Consider the following 6,547-nt stretch of genomic DNA (forward strand, 5'->3'; position numbering starts at 1 on the left):
TACTAAAAAGTAGCTAGATCCTACTAAAAACTACCTAAAAACAATGCCAAAAAGCGTATAAATTATCCGCTCATCATATCTCAAGATACCTCACTATAGAGGGAGAATCATATCCAACATATATCTCCAATTTTCTTTGGGGTCCCATTTTAGTGCGATTAGGTGGTGTGATAAAACCACTATTTTATGATTTATTTTTGTGCTAAATTGAGTGGAATTTATCAGATTATTCCTACACTTATTCATAAAATTCACATGTTCTACGTTTCCTTCCTGATTTCATGCTATGATTGAAGACTCGCTTCCAGAGCTTTTAGATTGTCAAATTTTAACTCCTCTATATACCATTCGATGCTGTGATCTGTGTGTTGAAGTGTTTCAGGCTTTATAGGGCAAGAATGGCTTGGAGAATGGAAAGGAAGCTTGCAAAAATGGAAGGAACACAAAGGAATAATAAAGCTAACCAGCGGGACGTGACGCGTACGCGTAGATGACACGTACGCGTGACCAGCCCAAAAGAGAAGCGACGTGTACGCGTGACTGACGCGTACGCGTGATAAGGGATTTCGCCAAACGACGCGCACGTGTGACCCACGCGTACGCGTGATGTGCGCCACGTGCAGAAGTTGCAGAATCTGGGCTCTTTTTAGCCCAGTTCCAGGTCCAGAAAACACAGATTAGAGGCTGGGAGTAAGGTAGAATGGGGAGAGACATTCATTCATCACATTCACATAATTTTAGGTTTAGATATAGTTTTGGAGAGAGAGGTTCTCTCCTCTCTCTTAGGTTTTAGGATTTAGGATTTCTTTGGGATTTAGGATTATCTCTTCTCAATCCCAAGTTTAATGTTCCTCGACTTAATTCTCTCCTACTCTGATTGACTTTAATACTTTGATCTATACATCCCTTTTGTGATTGGATTCTCTATTTAATATAATTTGAGGTATTTCATATTCAAGATTGCTCTCTTTTGATCTATGTTGCTGATATTTGAGATTGGTTATTTGGATGTTATTATCTCCTGTTGCTTCTATACTATTTTGTATTATGCCTTCCAAGTGTTTGATGAAATACTTGGGAGGATTTTAATTTATATTTTCATCCTTTTGGCCTTGGTTGAGTAATTGGTGATGCTTAAGTTATCAAACTCCTTTGATTGATTACTTATTGAAAGTTGCTAATTAACTTGAATCCCACTAACTCTAGTCTTTCCTTGGGAGTTTACTAGGACTTGAGGATTCATATTGATTTATCCACTTGACTTACCTTCATAGTTAGAGGTTAACCAAGTGGGAGCAACGGACAATTCTCATCACAATTGATAAGGAAAACTAAGATAGGACTTCCAATTCTCATACCTTGTCAAGAGTTTTTAATGTTATTTTTCTATTCTCTCTACAATTTACTCTTCTCATTTCTCATCTCCACAACCCCAATTTACACAACTCATAACCAATAATAAGAACACTTCCCTGCAATTCCTTGAGAGAAGACCCGAGGTTTAAATACTTCGGTTATTATTTATTAGGTGTTTGTTACTTGTGACAACCAAACGTTTGCACGAAAGGATTCCTTGTTTGTTTAGAAGCTATACTTTCAACGACAACACATTTGTGAATTTCTAGACCACGCGAGGAATCCGTTCGTCATGGTGCAATGAGAATATATATCGCACACCCAAATATTCTTAAATGGGAAATATTTGGCTGCTGGCCAAAAGTTAATTGCATAGGAGAGAACTGATGGTAACTCATTGGCCTCAAATGAATAAGTGTTGCAGCATGTAAAATAGCATGCCCCCAAAACAAGGTTGGGAGATTTGTTCTCATAAGTAAAGGTCTAGCAATTAATTGGAGGAGTTTAATAAGTGATTCTGCTAACCCATTTTGTGTGTGAACATATGCTACTGGATGTTCAACACTTATTCCATTAGCCATACAATAAGCATCAAAAGCTTGGGAAGAAAATTCACCAGCATTATCAAGATGAATTGCTTTGATTCAATTTTCTGAAAATTATGCTTTTAATCGAATAATTTGAGCCAGTAATCTCGCAAACGCCAGGTTGTGAGAAGATAATAAGCACACATGTGACCATCTCGAAGATGCGTCTATTAGGATCATAAAATATCTAAAAGATCCACATGGTGGATGAATAGGTCCACATATATCACCTTGAATCCTTTCTAGGAATTCATGGGACTCAAATCTAATCTTTATTAGTGAAGGAATTAAAATTAACCTCCTTTGAGAACATGCAGCACAACAAAATTCACTAGTTTTAAGAATCTTCTAGTTCTTTAGTGAATGTTCATGGGAGTTTTCAATAATTTTCCTCATCATGGTTGTTCCCAGATGACCCAATCTATCATGCCAAGTTATGAATTCATTTAGACTAGTAAACTTCTGGTTTACAATGGCATGTGATTCAATTGCACTAATTTTGGTATAATACAACCCAGATGAAAGTGAGGATAATTTTTCTAATATAACTTTCTTATTTGAATCATGAGTTGTGATACATAAATACTCATGATTTTTCTCATTCATTGTCTCAACATGATATCCATTTCGGCGAATATCTTTGAAATTCAACAAGTTCCTCAGGTACTTGGTAGATAATAGTGCATTATTTATTATAAATTTTGTTCCTCTAGGAAACAAAATTATAGCTCTTCTGGAGCCTTCAATCATATTGCCTGAGTCAATAATAGTATTAACATATTCTTCTTTTGGCACAAGATGGGTAAAATATATATCACTTTTGAGAATAGTGTGCGAACTTGCACTATTTGCAACGCAAATATCTTCACTATAAGTCCTTGCCATTCTCTTCAAAGACAACTAATAATAGTAAAATGAGTAATATGCACAGGTAAATTGAATACTTGATCGGAATTATTTATATAATAAACACTGTACATAAAATAATGTCATATACTGAAATTTTATTTTTAAAACTTGACACATTTAATGATTTCAAAATTCATGAACATTAATATTTCATTATTTATATACATCATATTTGAAACTCAAATACATAGAAAATAATACTTAACAATAAGTTCTTTACATTATTTATTTACATGGATACTTAACAATCTCACATATTAAACTATTCCATCATTGATCAAATGACCAATATTTCCTTTAGGGTCTTCAAAGAAATCAGATACATCATAATGAGTAGTGGAATTTTCAGCAACATCATTTGAAACGAAATTCGTCTCCTTTCCTTTGTCATCTTTTTTCAAAGATGCTTGATAAAGATCGACTAGGTGCCTTGGGATACGACAAGTATGCGACCAATTGCCCTTTCCACCACAACGGAAATACTTATCCTCTTTTGATTTATTTTGCCCAATATTTTTTTCTTTATCCCACTTCTGGTGAGATCCTCTCTTTTGAATATAATTCTTTTTCCTTCCATAATTTTTCTTGTTATTAAAACCTTGCCATTTACCTCTTCTGGGATAATTTGTCGCATTTACTTCAAGAAATGGAGCGGCGCCAGCTGGGCGCGCTTCATGATTTTTCAAGAGCAACTCATTGTTGCGTTCAGCAACAAGAAGGCAAGAAATTAACTCAGAATATTTTTTAAACCATTTTTCTCGATACTATTGCTGTAAGAGCACATTCAAGGCATAGAAGGTTGAGAAAGTTTTCTCTAACATATCATGATCAGTTATCTTTTTTCCACATAATTTCATTCGTGAGGTGATTAGAAACATTGCAGAATTATATTCATTTATGGATTTAAAATCCTGTAAACGCAAGTGCATCCATTCATATCGGGTTTGAGGAAGTATCACCATTTTTTTATGATTATATGTAAGACCCAAGACCTTTGAAAAAGGGCTATCATTAGCTAATTTCAAATTCAGTGTTTCTGTAGCTTTAATTTTAGAAATTTCTTTATTAAAGCAAGTTTTGATTTATTGAATTTGAAATAAATTGAGATTATTATCCAATTTTATAATTATTGGATTATTTTCTATATTCAAATTATAAAGTTGGTAGTTGTGAATTAATAAGGATTTTTATATGATTTGGATTAAATAATTAATATTTTAAATGTTAATGTTGCTATTTTGGAAAATAGAGAAATTAATTATATTATTTCTAATTTTTAGATTTGGGCATTTTTATTGAAAATAATTTGTAAAATTGATGAGCAAATAGTATTTTTCCATATACAATTAGTATTGAATTTACATTGGATTTTAATTACTATATTATTCCCAATTTTATGTGAAATTACCATAATGCCCTTAACCTTAATTTTCAAAATAATGAAAGCCCTAATTCCCAACCCAGCCGCCGCATCCTATCTATTTCCCTTCCTTCTCTCAGTAACACAACACACACAGCAGCAACAGCTGCAAAACGAAGCCAAGGAAAGAAAGGGTTAGGATGAAACCGGGAAGAGGGAGAGGGGAAGAGGAAGGACGGCGCTGGCGGGCAGCACTGGCGCCGCGCCGTCGTGTTACCACCGAAGGAGAGGAAGCCGCGGACCATGGTCACGGGTGGAAGAGAGAGTGCGAGCCAGGGCATGCGAGACAGAGCCGCCACTACTGGGTCGCCGTCTAGCCTCGTCCCACCGCGTCTCGCAATCACCGCCGTCGCGCCGGTCACCCTTCGAGCTTGCCATCAAAGACGTCGCGTCTCTGTCACGCGAGGGGTGTGCGACCCACCGCGTGGAGCTGCGCTGCCGTGCATCACCACTGCCGTCACTGACTGACCAGCCCGTTGCGTCGCCGCCGTCAAATTCGTCCCTTGTCGCTGCCGTTGAAGCTGTGAATAGAGAAGAGGGAAAGGGATGAGTCATGTGGAAGCCACCTGCGTCACCACTGGAGGAGGGGAGATCCGCGCCGTTGCTGCGGTTTATGCCGCTAGAATTGCTTTGCCGCCACCAAAATTTCCGGTCGCTGCGGTTCTGGTGAGCTTGCCCTATTTCTGGTTCCTCCTAGTTCTGCCAATTTAATATTACTCTGAAACTGTCATTGAAATTGTTGTATTTAATGAAGTGGCTGTCATAAGTTACATTGTCGCTGCCGGAGAAGCTATTGTGGTCGCCAGAACCATCACCGGAGCTTCTGCAGTTTGATTCAGTCTTTAATCCTTTCTCACGGTAAGCATTTTCATTCCAGAGCTCTTGAAAATCAATATGTTGTTATGTTTGGCCAGAGATTCTGAGGTTTTGTATCATAGGGTCAAGCTCCGGTTATTGCGGGTCATGATTAAAGCTGCCACCGAACCGGTTCGAAGACCGCCGCTGTTTGGTTCAGCCGTTCTTTATTCGTTCTGGTAAGCATGTTCGATTTTCGAAAGCCCTGCATTGGTGTTATGTTCCGTGTAGTAAAGTGATTGCGATGTTAATGGTTTTAGGAGTTAGAATCCGGTTTGTTTATGCCACTTGTAGCTGTTTCTGCTTTCGAGAAGGAGCAAGCAGGGCCGAAGTTCTAATTGTCGGTGATTTCAGGCTGAGCAAAAAGGAATCAGTTAACAAGTTTGGGTTATGGTTTACGTTTTGAGGTAGGGGCGCTTTCCGAAAACTATAGTTTATTATTGGAATTATTACATATGGATACTGATGTGAGACAATGTATTTGGTGATTGTATAAGCCTTATGTGATGTTGATTGTCCTAGATGAATGTAATTATTATTTGATTTTGATGAATGGATTGTTGTGTGGATTTGTGAAACGAAATGCTTTTGGAGTTAATTCTTTTAAAACTTTGATATCTAAGTTTAATCCGTTGAGGATTGATTTGAATTGAGTTAATTATTTTAATGATGTGAAAAGTCGAATGCACTTTCGAATTCAGCCTGGTTTACTTTAATTGACTTGGTTTGGACAAATGATTTGTTACTGAGCCGTTTCTTTAAAGCTTTGGAAATGAGTTGAGTTTTTAATGGTTTCCTTGAGATATGCCACTGAGGCAACTGTTGGTTTTAGCTTTCTTTTGAATTGATTTCTGGTTTTGAGCTGTTGTAAAGGAATGATAAACGGATTAGTTGGTACCCGAATCGGGTGGCAAAAGTCCAAGTTTTAGGGGAGGTGCTGCCGAAATTTCTACAAAATCCTAGTCTTGTTTGAAAAGTTATTTAAAAAGGGTTGGATTTGAGAAATTGTATTATTTGATTTATTAAGAGAATATTTATGTTTTCAAGCTTAATTTATTTAATGAACTTTATGCGTTGATTTCGGCTTATTTAGAAATGAACTGTTTTTACCATTTGAATCACTAAAGGAATGAATGATGCTCTAATATTGATTTCAATATAAAAAGGAGCTTTTAGTGATTTTTAAAGAAATCTAGACTTTTGATTGAGTAATTAAGTTTGAGGCATTTTGGAAGAGTTAGAAAAATGGGTTCCAAAAAGAAACCTGAAAGTGGTTTGATTCAAATGAACCGGTTCTGTTTCAAATGAGTTGATTTTTGGACCGGGTTGAAGCTTGTGATTTTGTATGGTCATTTTTATAATAAATTCAGTTTTATTTACTCGAACCGAGAATCTATGATTTTAAGAGTTTCAATGAATT

Source organism: Arachis stenosperma, chromosome 5 (genome assembly GCF_014773155.1).
Source record: "Arachis stenosperma cultivar V10309 chromosome 5, arast.V10309.gnm1.PFL2, whole genome shotgun sequence".
NCBI lineage: Eukaryota > Viridiplantae > Streptophyta > Magnoliopsida > Fabales > Fabaceae > Arachis > Arachis stenosperma.